Source organism: Eucalyptus grandis, chromosome 7 (genome assembly GCF_016545825.1).
Source record: "Eucalyptus grandis isolate ANBG69807.140 chromosome 7, ASM1654582v1, whole genome shotgun sequence".
NCBI classification, from domain to species: Eukaryota; Viridiplantae; Streptophyta; class Magnoliopsida; order Myrtales; family Myrtaceae; genus Eucalyptus; species Eucalyptus grandis.
Window position 1 is genome coordinate 52,762,629 of NC_052618.1, and position 15,806 is coordinate 52,778,434.

Consider the following 15,806-nt stretch of genomic DNA (forward strand, 5'->3'; position numbering starts at 1 on the left):
CAAAAATACAAGATTAACGAGAATACACAGAGAGAAGCGAGCAACCACGTGAAGTTCTAGGCATCGAAGAGAGAGGTGGTGATAAAGTTCATGGCGTGGCTAATATAAAGTGCATTTCTCGTTAAGGCATTTGTGGAATGTAAGAAAAGGCACGCTCATGCTTGCGCAATTACCATTTTGCAGTGGATTTGTTACAGCCTTCGTGTGGGAGGTTGTTATGATGGCAAATCATCCTTTCTGATAGTGCTTCAGCAATGCAATCTTGGTTGTGTGGTGTCTGAGTGCTTCGATCACTATTTAGGTATAACTTCTACCAGATCATTACGTCTAAATCTTCGCTAGAATTTAGCACGAGTAACACTAAAATTTCAATTTGTGACAACCTAGATTTAACTTGCTCAGAGGTATTTTGCAGAAATGTTTGAGAGCAATTAACTGGCAAGTCTAAGTACCAGCACTGATACACCTGCAAATGGTAATGATGTGATAATCAGACAAGCTATACTAAACACCATATCATATAAAGTCATGCATTTTCTGTATTGCAAGATATTGAGCACATCATATCATCAGTAGAAGGGAGTTTGCTATAGTTTTTCCAGTAAGCCCAGCTCTCCACGGGATACAACACAAATTTTAATGTGGAACATCAGTTGAACAGTTAAGAAAGGCGTTATATGAATATTTTCATGCTTGCCATAAACTAAGCCAACAATTAGTAGACGACGTTGTCGATCAAGACAACTTTACTTGGTTATCCAATAGAAACAAAAAAAGAGTCGGTGTGTCGTAGCATGATACTAGACCTGTTGTTGCATCAACACTTCCACACTGCTCTTAAGACCTACTGTGTTATCACACACTGTTTAATGGAACGGAGCTCCTCCACTTAAAAGAAATGGTTTTCCCATTGTGCTTCTCTATGTTCATGCACATACATTCATTGTACGCAAGGTTTCATCCTGTGGCCATGCACAATTTAAATGATACTATAAAAGCACAACGTCATATGCAAAAGATGTCTACTCCGCTGCAATTCAACGCGAAAGCTTAGTACTTGCCAACATCTCGAGTGGTCTTGCTTATCCAAAGACTCTAACTTGGAAACCAAACTAAGGTTGCTGCTTTTGGGATGGTGAGAGTGTGATTAGAAGATTGACTAACTGTTCTTGACCTAGGAAGTAGTCTTATTTATGGTTCTATTAACAACAACAATAATAGCCTCTTCACTTTAGTTCATCTTGAAAAGCTCAATCTCGGAGACGATCACTTCAACCACTCTTCCATACTATCCCAGATCGGGGACCTTTCAAGATTGACTCGTCTCAATCTCTGAAGTGTTGTTTTTCATGGCCAAGTCCTATTGGAAATCTTGAAGCTGGGAAGGTTGGTTAATATTAATTTGTGTGGCAATAGGTATCCTTTTTTTTCGTTTTTCACATTCTGTTGGAAATGAACTCTTTTGGTCCTAGAAACCTTGTTCAAAATCTAACTAAACTAGAACAACTTGTCCTTTGTGACTTGAACATCTCGATAGTAGTGCCTAATGCTCTAGCATATTTGGCTTCTCTAAGAAGGCTTAGGATGCAAGGCTGTGACCTATATGGTGTATTTCTAGCTACAATATTTCATTAATTGAGGCCGCAGCATCTCAATATGGGTAACAACTATCTCACGAGACACTTACCAAACTCTAACTCAAGCAGTCTTCCTAAGGAATTGTAGTTACCTGATATGTGTTTCTCTAAAAAATTACCACTATCAATTGGAAATATTTGGTCTTATTAACATACGAATTTTTGTTGACCATTCAGGCATCCATCTTTTGGAAAAAAAATATAATATAAAAAAAAAAAAACGCAAAAACAACAAAAATATAACAATAGAAAAATAACAAAAAATAACAAAATAGCAATAGTATAAAAATCGGGTGGCCTATCCATACTAAACCCAGTTCTTCTAGCAAAGTTTCAGGCCCACCGATTTTATTTCCTTTTGGCCCAATAGAGTGAAAAGGATGAAGGCATCATCAAGCCAGCGGAGAAAGAGGGATGGTCGAGGATGCCGATGTCTGTGAGGAGCGAAGGAAGCGTCCGTGAGAGAGAGAGCAAAGAGCCCGGTGAGTGACGAGAGCAGATCCGAGAGGAGTTCTAGAAGGTGTCAGCTGGCTGGGCTGTTGGATGATTACGGAAAAAGATTCGTTCGCTGGGCAGGGGGGAAGAGAGGGCAGAGCTGGTTCTTTTGGAGTGAGGCGAGGAACTGAGAAGGAGGCTCAGAAAAAATACGACTGTCGTTCGTCGCTATTCATCACTCCAAAAGCCCGAACAACGGTCGTTCTCCGTTGTTTCGCCGGGCTGGAGTACGTTCGAATCTGTTGTGGGTCTGTTCTTAGACGGCTGTGAAGGTTTTATTTGCCAATCCGAGCGCCGGTCGTGGGTAAACAGCTCCGATGCAACAGGTATCTATTTTTCCGATTATGCTCTGTTTTGATGGAATGAAAAGAACTGGAATGCGGTGTTCCAAATCAAGTTGGAATTGACTCTATGAGAGTATGTCTGACAGCAATGATAGACGTAATAGGATGATTAGGTTTGGATTTGGTCGCTAATCCGAGGTCATTGCGCTTCTCTGTCATTCCTTCAATGTTTTGCATTAATATCCAGACTTGATGTAGGTTGTAAAAAGGCTAATTAGCTTTTACAATGAACTTTTCAAACTTGAGCATAACTCATCACCCACTTTCTGTAGCAAGTGATGAAGTTTGTGAGCATTGGCTGATTCTTTATATTTGAGAGGAGCGCCAAACTTTGGCAATTCAGATCGTACTTGCCCACAGTGGAAAGTTTATGAAGTTTGAGAAGCTTGCTAGCATAACCTACCTTAACGGGAATGGTTATCTGACGTATTACCAATCTCATTATTACACCTGCAATTCAAGAAGATTATTGTCCTAACAGTTTTAAGAGAGCAGCACAAGCTTGATGATAGAACAGTACATAATATTCATTGTGCCTTTTCTTGCCACAGAATGACTCTACTGCTTGGACCACCTGGATGTGGGAAAAACTTCCTTTCTAAAGGCTCTTTTCAGGGATCCTAAGCAAATCACTCAAGGTTTTATGCTCGCTCTATGCTTAAGAACTTCTATCTCAAACTGCACTAGGCTTAAAGGCAATACCAACTTACCGCATGTATGGTTTACAAATGACATGTAAACTGAGACAGAACCATGCTCAAAGGAACGCATGCTCATCCAAGTTCTTTTATATAAAAATCAACATCAGCATCCTAGCAGACATGGACTCAGCGAGTTTTCATGAAGTCAACACTGAGGCGTATTGTGCTATTCTATTTGATGAAAGTGCTTGAGGGTGCTGAGAAGTGAGAGATAATATTGTGTGCATTTGTCTTCTTTGCATTTTGTAGCTAATTGGAACAGAACTATTCTCTAGTCTATGGTTAATTGCACAGAACTTGAAGTTCGAACTAAGTGAATTGAGTACTGTCAAAGCATCTGGAATCTCTTATTAATCTGTCTTTGAGTTTAATATTCTCTCCTTTCCCCTCTCTTATCTGACAGGTCACTGGAGAAATATCATATAATGGCCACAAGCTCGACAAGTTCATCCCCAAAAAACGTCTGCTTACATAAGCCAATATGATCTGCACATTCCAGAAATGACCGTGAGGGAAACACTGGACTTCTGCCCGTTGTCAGGGTGTTGGAAGCCGAGAAGGTGAATATCCTTTGTGAAGAAAAACTGATTTAGTACTATTCAATTAAGTTTAATATATACACATCAAAATAAACCCTAAAATTCCTAAAGACCAATTTACCTCTGTACCCCTAACATCCTTCAAAGTGGTTTTGGATTTGTCACTTGGATTCTGTGTTAAATGATGGTCTTCTTGGTTTTTCTGGTTGCTAAGATATCATGATGGAGATCAGCAGAAGGGAGAAGGAAGCAGGAATTGTTCCAGATCCTGATACAGATACTTACATGAAGGTACCTTAGTGACAATCTCCAACATTTTTTCTCTCTACCCATTATAAGGTACAATTTGAGTCTCCTGTTTTGATGCTGGAAAAAAGCCGATTCGAATCTCAGCATTGAATTATTCCTAGAAGGCGAAGAGTTGTAAATCATAGTTTGGTTATTTTTCTGGAAGACAAATTCGGGACTTTTGTGCTGTATCATATAAAAGAGGATATAAACTGATTTTTCTGCATTAAAATGTAATTTCAACAGTTAAGTGGTGGGTAACAGTGAGTTTCTGAGCTCTTCTATTCCTTCTCTGCCGAGGAAACAATCTTTGAAAACTGGGATGGCTGGGATGTAACATTTGCATTAGATTGTTTCTTAGCCAGGTTACTAGAAGTTCTACTTTGAGTGTGGGTGCAACTAGTGCAGTTAATAGTCACAGATTCCACTTAAACATAAATAACAAGTTAAAAAGTCCAACTCAAAATCTTAAGCTGTTAGGTGGAGGAGACTACATGAATAAAAAGAGTATTTAGGTCTATGCATATTCATGTCGAATTTGACCACGCACATTTATGAAAGAAATAGCACTGGCTTTGATATTATGTTGAGAGAAAAAAAAAATTGAACTGAATGCTTGATTAGGTAAACGTGACTCCAAGCCATCTATTTATAATGAAGCCAAGAGGCCAAAACTACTATATCACCATTATTGTTTCCATACATAAAATAATAAAGGAAATGGACAAATATGCTCCCATCGGCCAAATACTCTCCACTCGTTAAGACCATGGCATAGGCTTAAGGGACGGAATAGTGTAGCATAGGCGAAAACACAGGTTTGAGTCCCCACACAACTTGTTCAAACGAACCATGTTAGCCACCCACCCAGTCTTGGGCTTGTGTCTCACTTGATCTATTGGATTGATGGGGGTACTTGATGTGTCCAACCAATCCAATGTGAGCTCGTTATGATAAAAGGAAATATTGGCCACTTCCAGAACTTTTGTCCACAATAATCATGTCTCGTTTACCAGGCAATTGCTCAAAGGACTTAAAAGAACTCTTCAGACGGACTACATTTTAAAAGTAAGCTCTTTTGACTGAGTCGACAGTTAATTAATTTGCTGTAAATCAAATATTTAAGCAGAAACTTCCGTCTTTATTTCTTCAACTTCTTTGCAGATCCTAGGGCTGGATATCTGTGCAGACACGTTGGTTGGAAATCCCATGAGAAGAGGAATCTCAAGTGGTCAAAAGAAAAGATTGACTACAGGTAGTAGAAACACAGAATGCAGCAAATCTCATCAAGAATAAAATTCTATGTGATTGAAGTGAAAAATGTTTTACTATCATTTCCTAGCTTGGCTACTTAAGTTTCCAAAATCTTATCTGAGAAGTCAACTTTCTGGGTAAAAATTGTACAGCGGAGATGATTGTTGGCCCAAATAAAGCTCTATTCATGGACGAGATAACGAATGGCTTGGACAGTTCAACGGCCTTTCAGATTGTTTCTTGTCTTCAGCAACTAGCACATTTGACAGATGCCACTATACTGGTTTCGCTTCTTCAGCCTGCCCCAGAAACATTTGATCTGTTTGATGACCTTATTCTGATGGCTGAAGGGAAAATCATGTACCAAGGTCCTCGTGACCAAGCTCTAAAGTTTTTTGAGGACTGTGGATTCAGGTGTCCTGAAAGAAAAGGGGTTGCCGATTTCCTCCAAGAGGTAGCAAACACTCAGCAGATTGTGCACTGCAAATTAGCTACGTTGGTCGACCATTTATTACGTTGCCTGCTGATATGCAGGTTATATCAAGAAAAGACCAAGCACAATATTGGCAGCGTCCGAGCTACCATATAGCTCTATGTCAGTCAATATGTTCTGTAAAAAGTTCAAGGAATCTTATTGTGGGATGAAGCTAGATCAGGAGCTTTCAGACACATTTGATAGGTCCAAAATCCACAAAATGCTGTTTCTTTTAATGTATACTCTCTGTCCAGATTGGAACTTCTGAGAGCATGCATGGCGAGGGAACTTCTTCTCATGAGGAGAAATTCTTTCATCTATGTTTTCAAATCAGTACAGGTCAAACTAAACTCTCATACATCTCTAGCAGCTTTTATGATGTATATCACTTTCAACGTTCATGCCTATTATAATCCAATTTTTAATCTATCTCCCTGATTCTAATTTCAAAAAGGACCTTGGAAGTTGACTATTGCCATTGCATCATACAGCTCATTTTCATTGCATTTGTCACGATGACTGTATTCTTGCGGACTCGGATGGGAATAGATGTTTTTCATGCCAACTACTATATGGGCTCTCTGTATTATGCGCTAGTCATACTCCTCGTTGATGGACTTCCGGAATTAGCAATGACCGTTTCAAGGCTAGAAGCCTTCTATAAACAAAAGGAGCTGTACTTTTACCCTGCTTGGGCTTATGCAATTCCAGCATCTATACTGAAACTTCCTCTTTCACTGCTGGAATCTGTGGTTTGGACATCTCTCACATATTATGTGATTGGATACAGTCCTGAAGTAGGGAGGTAAGTCTTAACGTGAGAGTTCTTCAGTTTAGGACCTTTCATTACCTCACCTCCATAACCTTCTTTTACATTTCAATATCATCTGTAAGTTTTACTACCATTTTACAAGTAAGCCAGTGCTTCTATTGTTTTCTGCTTATTTATGCAGGTTCTTCCGCCAACTATTACTTCTTTTCTCTGTGCACTTGTCCTCAGTATCATTGTTCCGTTTTCTTGCTTCAATCTTTCAAACTATGGTTGCCTCCAACTTAGCTGGTAGTGTTACATTACTGATTTTGATGCTATTTGGTGGTTTCATCATCCCACAACGTAAGGATGGTAGAATTTCTATTTGGTTTGATCTTGGATGAATAAGTGTGGCTTAATATTTCACTTTGTCGCTGCAGCCTCTATGCCTGCTTGGTTGAAGTGGGGTTTCTGGGTCTCTCCAATAACATATGGAGAAATTGGACTTTCTGTCAATGAATTTGATGCTCCACGATGGCAAAAGGTGAGGGCCTTGTAGAAGTGAGAACAAGTATTTGGCTCCTGTAGTTCCTTAAGTTGCAGAAGTGCTTCAGCACTTTTATCTAGGAAAGTATTTTGACATGCTAGCACTCTTGGTTAGCTAAACTGGCTTGGCTATTCAATGTTCTTTTGTTTGTGGTGCTCTGAGTATGCGGGGAAGACACAAGTCCATCTGTTTATAAATCTGAGGGCTTCACTTAACAAAAGATGTTGATAATCTTTACGTCCTATGGTCTCATTCTAGTAATTTCTCTGTGCTACCTTCTTGCCTAAGATCAGTGCATCTCTTGATGTTATAGCTTCCAGTTACTTGACTTTGATACATCACAATTACTGGATTAATGATAATATCCGCGAGACAAGTATTTGGGTACTTGTATTCTTTCAGAAAACAAAATATCCTCAAAAGTGGGTACAATTTTGTAATCCATAGGAAAAACTAACTTCCTCTGCATTTCTCCATGCATTTTAACTTGTTTTTGCTTAAATGAATCATTGATTTAACTAACTTTCTTCATCTTTTTATGCAAGTGGATTAGTTCTTACTGTTAAACGTATATTCACAGATATTGTCATCAAACACTACAGTAGGGAGTGCAACCCTTGAAAGCCGAGGACTAAACTTTGATGGGTATTTCTTTTGGGTATCAATCGGTGCCTTATTGGGATTTACTTTACTGTTCAACATCGGTTTCACTTTGGCCTTAAGTTTCTTGAAGCGTAAGTTTGTCATTTCTGCATCTGGACCTCACTTTTGCAGCAATAGTGCCAAGGGTGTTCATGAATCACTTTAAAACTTACAGCTCCAGGATCATCACGTGCTATCATTTCACGTGAGAAGTACTTGCATAGTCGTGAAACTGAAGATTCTCATGACAGCATAAAGCATGAAGAGACAAAGAAAGTTGCTGCTGAACCTATGCAAACAAAAAATGGTCGAGTCCGAAATTCTTCCTCGCCAAATTATAGTCACGCAATTATTATTTTTTGATGTCCCTTTAAAATTATTAAACCAGCTTCCTTATTTCAAACAGGCAGGATGGTGTTACCTTTCACACCGTTGACGCTCGTTTTTAACAATCTGCAGTACTACATAGACACCCCCATGGTAACCTGGAACTCCTCTTTCCTCCTGAAGTTGCAAGATTGAACCTTTCAGATCCAATAAATGATGATGTCTCTTCTCATTACATTCTCTCTTTTTGAGTTTCTCAGGAAATGAGAGAACGAGGATTTGCACAGAAAAGACTGCAACTTCTCTCTGATATCATAGGCGCATTCAGACCTGGTATTCTTACCGCGTTGATGGGTGTGAGCGGAGCTGGGAAAACTACTCTTATGGATGTCCTTTGTGGGAAAAAACTACCGGCTATATTGAAGGGAAATAAAAGTTGGTGGTTATCCCAAGGTTCAAGAAACATTTGCAAGAATCTCCGGTTACTGTGAGCAAACAGACATACATACCGCACAAATCACAGTGGAAGAATCTGTCATATTTTCCGCATGGCTTCGTTTGGATCCTCAGATTGACTCAAAACGTAAAATGGTAAGATTACAGTCCTGGCTTCTGATAATTTGCTTTATTGAGCTACCATCAGGACAATCATAAATTGCCCGTGTAGGAATTCGTTAAAGAAGTCTTGGAGACAATCGAGCTTGATGGAATAAAAGATTCTTTAGTGGGCATACCTGGCATTAGTGGTCTATCCACAGAGCAACGAAACGACTCACAATCTCTGTAGAGCTTGTTGCAAATCCTTCCATAATCTTTATGGATGAGCCTACAACAGGACTTGATGCTAGAGCTGCTGCGATTGTCATGCGAGCAGTGAAGAACATAGTTGATACAGGAAGAACAATAGTTTGCACCATCCACCAACCCAGCATTGACATATTTGAGGCTTTTGATGAGGTAAAGCGTGTTAATCTATATATGTATACACACACACACTGTACATTAGTTGGCTTTCTTCCAGCATGCTAGAACGATTAGATGAATAGGTTTCATATGGATCACAAGTGAAGATAACAGTATCGAATCACTAGAGCAGAATTTTTTTTTAATTTCATTAAATAATGGTAGCTCTTAAATCACTATGAGCAGAATTGTATTTTTTCATTTCATTTTGATTGAAGAAACTCTTAAAAAAAGCCACATCTTAGCCGGTAATTTCTTGTGTAAAATATTTTAGTACTTCTGGTTAGATATTGGAAGGCCTAATCTCTCTCTCTCTCTCTCTCTCTGAGCAGTTGGTTTTGTTAAAAACTGGTGGACGGCTGATTTACTCAGGACCCTTGGGACATAACTCAAGCAAAATTATAAAATACTTCGAGGTCAGTTTGATGCCCTAACACAAAGATTTGAGAATTGCTTCCATTTCTTGTAATTTGACTACATAATTCTTATCAAAACAACTGCTAATAATTAATAGCTCCAATAAACAACTTCTGTTGGACAGAGTATTCCAGGGGTGCCAAAGATTAAGAGCAACTACAATCCAGCTACATGGATGCTAGAAGTGACTTCTACCTCAGCTGAAGCTGAACTTGGGATTGATTTTGCTCTAATATACAGAGAATCGACATTATATGAGTAAGTTCATCCTCTACTACTATTGAGTGCCCAATAACAGTGTGCATGCTTGATAATAGTCAACATATGGCAATGGTTTCTTTGGTCTTTTCCTTCAGGCTGTATAAGCTCCTGGAGTCTTAAGATTTTAGACTAAGGGAGCTGATATGCCATATCACGTGTGAGAAGCTTAAGTCGTTAGGTGAAGACGTGGTTAGTCTAGTCTTTTTTGTTTAGTAGTAAGTGTGGAAATTTAATTGGGGAGGCAAATGGGGCCTGGAAAGATTCAAACTCAGTAGCTCCAGCAGTGATTCTAGGTAAGATTTTGTAGAACAACTGCTAACTGTTCTAAAAGCTTTAGCTGTTTGATGAAGGCATGGTTATTATTTAAATATTCTAACACCATATATATGATAACCCACAGCTTTGTCTGCTGTATCTTGACCTTGCCTTCCAGTGTCTCTAGTTGTCTTCAGATTTAACCGGTGTTCCTGCTCCGATCTCCTCAGTTAACAGATGTGAAGTTTGATCGATCCATTGAAAAAATCCATTTTGATCAACCTTTTGTTGTTTTTGCTTCCAGGACCAACAAAGAACTTGTAAACAAGTGGAGCACTCCACCTCCCGGTAGTAGTGACTTGCACTTCGCCTCCCAATTCTCGCAGAACAGGTGGGGACAATTCAAGTCATGTCTTTGGAAGCAGTGCTTGTCCTATTGGAGAAGTCCTCCTTACAACTTGATGCGTATCCTTTACACAATTGCCGCGTCTTTTCTGTTTGGGGTACTGTTCTGGAAGCAAGGGAAGAAATTGTGAGTAACTATCCCTCTTGGTTAATTTGAGACTTGAGACTGCTGGAGTTTTGGAGCACAAGCTTATTGAGACGATCTAAGGTCTCCATCTGGCTAACTGAACTAACACTTCTCTCATCTTTTTAGCATCTAATCTTCAACAAGGAAGAAGTAAAAGCAAAGTGCATACCTTCTAGGGTGGCAATTGTTTGGCTGGGTTTTTCAGTTATAAAAAGTTGCATCGATTGGCACAATTAACTAGCATATATTCAGTCATATAAAATCATTTATTTTCTTATTTTTTATTTTATTTTATGATCTGGTATGGTTAAGAGGCTGGAATATCTCCTGACGCCATATCCTCTTGTTGATAGAAACAACCAGCAGAACTTATTCAATGCAATTGGTTCGATGTATATAGCCGTTATCTTCTTGGGCATAAACAATTGCTCATCAGTACTACAGTATATTGCTATGGAACGGACTGTCATGTATCGTGAGAGATTTGCAGGGATGTACTCTTCATGGGCTTTTTCACTAGCACAGGTATAGAAATCTTGGAAGCTGATTGAGTTGGTTAATGTAGTAGTTAGTTAGGATTCAACCTTCTTAACAGATGCACAAATGTAGTTCAATTGAATATTCCAAATTCTCAACATGTTATAAGACATATAAAAACAAGTAAAACAATTTAATCAGATTCTAGTGCTATGCTGATTTCACAGGTTGTTGTTGAGATACCATATGTACTAGCTCAAGCAATTATATTTGTGATCATCACCTATCCGATGATTGGTTATTTCGGGTCAGCATACAAGATTTTCTGGTACTTCTATGTCATGTTCTGCTCATTGCTGTCATACAATTACCTCGGAATGCTGCTCGTGTCCCTGACACCAAATTTCACGGTAGCTGCAATTCTACAATCTGCCTTCTATGCAAATTTCAATATTTTTGCTGGGTTTTTTATCCCAAAACCGGTAAGCCATCTGTGTCATTGACCATAGTTTTATCTAATTTTTTTTTTTGTTCTTAGCTCTTTGCACAAACATTTTGTCCCTTTTCTTTTCTTTGTATATGTGGAGTACCAGATTATGAAGTTCATGAATCTTACAAGATATAGATATCTTATGCATGTATCAGCAACTACTAATTAAAACTATTCCCTACATCTCAAAATTTAGTGCTTGGGGAATTAATAGTGTTCTACTATCACTGTGGCAGAGAATTCCAAAATGGTGGATCTGGTTATACTATGCGTGTCCAACATCATGGGCACTTAACGGTATGCTAACTTCGCAGTATGGAAATATTGATAAGAATATATCGGCATTCGGAGAAACTAAAACCGTGGTGGCCTTCTTGAAGGATTATTTCGGATTTCACCATGATCAATTGTACGTTGTGGCGATTGTCCTTGTCACCTTTCCTGTTGTTCTAGCAACTCTTTTCGCATACTGTATAGGGCACTTGAACTTCCAGAGAAGGTGACATCATAATTCTCTGTTAGTATCACAGTGTAAAATCTAGTTGTATAATCCTCAAAACTAGCCAAATAAAATGAATAGGTTTTTGTGACATTCGAGTGGCCGCATTGAAACTGTTAGCATTGTGGATTTAGAAGTGTGCTAGTTCCAGTATGGCCAATTTGTATAAGTTTTGAGGAGGATTCAGTGCTAGACAATATGGATTATAATCTCATGTGAAATCTCTCCAAGTTCCTGGAACTCTCTCTCGTCGTCAATTTGTGACAGATGAAGGAGAGTGGGAGCGCATCTCTCAGCTTCAGCTCCTTTTAGGTCTCTAAATGTTACACAATACAAACACTTCTCCAATTCTGAGAGCTTAGAGAAACCAAAGTATGCCCTTGAATATCGCTTTGGTGCTAAGCACCCACATGTCTTATAAAAAAAAGTCTGGATCTATAATGATAATGTACAGACAAAGTGAAACTAACTAATGCAGCTATGTGTCCAAGCATGACAAGAAAATATCTAGTAAAGAAAAGGCAGTGAACTCTGAAGATAAAGCTTAGAGCACAATGATCAGCAGAAACTGGTTGTTTCCGATGCAATTAAGAGAGACATCCAAGTGGAACAGGCCAAAAATGGGATGTGAAACAACATTCTTGGCATTCTCTTGCAACACCACATCCACAGATATTGGCACACAGGTTATCAGGTTTGAAGCAGTAGAATCTGTGAAGGGATGATAACGAACATAGAAAGAAAAATAAAAAAAAGGCGTATCATTGTCATCTCCATAAAACAGAAGACCCTTCGCCATTAGATGTTTAATCAGAGTAAGCACTGCCTGTCAGGCAATTGTGTCAATCTCTCATTTCTCTCATTCTTCTATACTTGTCAAGCAATTTGAAGTGTTCATGGTCTGTAAATCACATACGTCATGGAGAATTGACTTAAAGCTAATTTTGCTGCAAACGCACAAGCCTCTTAACATTTCCATTTTCTCTCTGTCCTGTTTCTTTTGATGGCTGCTGCACTACACTTCTGCTATACAGGCACATGTTTTCTAATTACAGTATCACTACCAATTTCATGACGAAACATAGAATCTTTGTGACTCGTTTGTTTCCTCCTCAGCTTTTTTAAGGATGTTGGAAATTGTCTCTCTAATGCCTCCAGTTTTTCCTTCTCTGCCTTTAAATCTGCATTCATTGACACTACTTCTTCCCTTAAATGTTCAGTTTCTTCAAGTAGTTTTGTAACAGAGGGGTCCTCTCCATCAGCTCCCGTTCGCCTGAGGAGAAGAGATGGCCAGATTCTTTTAGTAATTTTCCAGAATTTTCTGACGTACAGAATTAACGTCATAGATAGTTTCACGTGCTTAAGCTTTTGAGCTTTGTGTTGAAGATGACATCTACTATGTTTGCTACATTGGTTATGATCATTGATGCATTGAAAAAATTCATTTTCTTAAAACTCACATTACCCTTGAATCCGTCAGCTTCTCTCTTTATTATTCATTCATCCAAACTTCTTGTTTAAAGCTCAACCGAGGTTGTCTTAGAAAGAAAGTAGCTATATGATGGTGGTTTACAGGAGATACAGCACATTTGAAGTGACAAAACTGGCATTCGCCCCAATAGTGAACCCACAAGTCCGGGTTTCTGTTCAGTTCAGAAATTACGCATTAGTATTTGCCGGAATCATCTTCACCGGAGGACTTATCTAGGGTTACCAGATAGATGTGATGCTTACTTTTTATAGTTTGTGGTAAGTGAAAGAAATCGTGGTGAAGGTTGAAGTTGCCTCGGACAATGGTGGAAGTTGACGATACAATGCACTGCATGTAGCTGGCCTTCTACAGACAAGACTTGGTCTTTGGGCACAGAGAGGATGCAAATCAAAATTGACATTCTATACAGCGGAAGCTAGAGGTGAAAGTGATTAAGGGCGCGTGATATGTATTCATAAAAGTGATTAATTCTAGTATAAAAATCTCATAATACATACCAATCACGAATTAATTTCGCGTGCCTGCTGCTCCTGAGCTCATCATAGTTTTTAATTCCAGAGTAGGAGAATATAAGAAGAGCAGACTTTTGACATTCTCTCTCCTGAAATTGGGATCATCTGTAGTGTTAAACAAAGAGAAGATTGCCTCGGTTCAACTTGATAATACCCAGATTTTAAGAAAATCATCTCAGTAGTGTTCTGGGGCAATTCGACTTTGACGCCTTCGTATCTGCAGCACCATGATAAACGCAGGAATGTGCTTTGAAACTAGAGCATTGTACACCATGTATGTATTGTACTATTGTAGAAGAAGCGTGTCTTGAAAACATATTGAAGTGGTTAATGACATGAAAGGCAAAAGAGTCGATTCTGGATTAGCCAAACGACATATGTCGCCTTGTAACGCCTTCTGATACATTAATGTGGGACGCCAAGAGAAATGTCAATGAGGCCCATTTTAGAATCCCCACGTGTTAATTGGCGGTTGACGATCCAGCCCCGCCATGTTTATAGATGAAACATTAATAACTTAGTAGTGGTGGCGGGAAATTACAAGGCACTATAAATCCCAACTTCTAGCGCTGAACTCTCTTTATTTTGGTTTGAAATTAGTGCACAAAAAATATTAAAACTTATCATAAAAATGCAATTAAGTTCTAAAACTTACAAAAAAGTGTAATTAAGGGCTACAACTTGTTAGAAAGCACAATTGAATTTTAAAATTTTCAAAAATTACAATCAAGTCCTAAAACTTATCATTAAAGTATAATTGAATCCTAAAATTTTCAAAATGTGTAATCAACAAAATGACTTGACTAAACCAATTCGACAAAATTTAAGACTTGATTGTATTTTTTAAAAATTTCATGATTCAATTATACTTTTGTGATAAATTTTATGATTTACAATGCACTTATCCCTTCTTGTTTGTCCTAGGAAGGATTCTACTTGTACTTTCAATCTTTTCAAATTGTCTTTACACTTTTTATTTGGTCTAATCAAGTCACTATTACAAATATTTCCAATGAAGTCTCTTCGACATCAAAGTCAGCTAAATCTAGCTGACGTTGCCATTGATCCATGTTGTACTATGAGGAGGATAATTTTTTTACCAATGTAGACATCCACGTGGGCATCAACATTAATTAAATTTATTTACATCATATGTTGATGTCATTTTCATTGGCTAAATTTGTCCTATCACGTCCATGTGAGTATATGCATATTTTATCCACATCCTAATTTGGTGTCATCCGATAAATAAGCCAAATAAATTTGATAAGATTTGTTGTTGGAGAGACTCGATTATATAATTTGTGAAAGAAGTAGGCCTTGATAGACAAATTAAAAGTACAGAAACATGATTAAAAGAAAAAAAAAGTGAAAGTACAATGACAAAAGATCATACTATTTACTTTATCATATGAAAATCAAATACAGGATGAGAAATTGGAATATTGTGACATATTCCAATATAACAATTGAACCTAGATAGCACAAGTAATTCTAACTTTGATGACATATAATCAAAATTTAACATTTCTTTTTCCAAAATGAAGGTAATGAAAAATATTTATATTTGTTCACGGCATCGCTCGAGCTTATTCTACTTAAAGTATAATGTAGCATTCGCAATGAGAAAATTACCAAATTGTCTTAAACCTATTATAATTTTTTCAATTCAGTTCTAAATCTTTTTATTTTTGGTCAATTCAGTTCTAAATTTTTGTAATTATGAAAATTCAATCCATCTAACTAATTTTGGCTGGCTGGTATTAATGTGGATAATTTTTAATAATATTTTATCTTTTTGAATTTTTTATTAATTTTTATCTTTTTTTCCCCCCTTCCTCCTTTCTCTAGTTGGTCATTACCGACTAGAGACTAGCCCAGAGACAGCGAGGTGGTCCTCGCCATGGT

General features: G+C 38.0%; 1 pseudogene; it reads left to right on the forward strand.

Moving 5' to 3' along the window:
• The first annotated feature begins 3,678 nt into the window (after positions 1-3,678).
• LOC120286194 lies at positions 3,679-12,108 on the forward strand (annotated as a pseudogene).
• Positions 12,109-15,806: the final 3,698 nt, after the last annotated feature.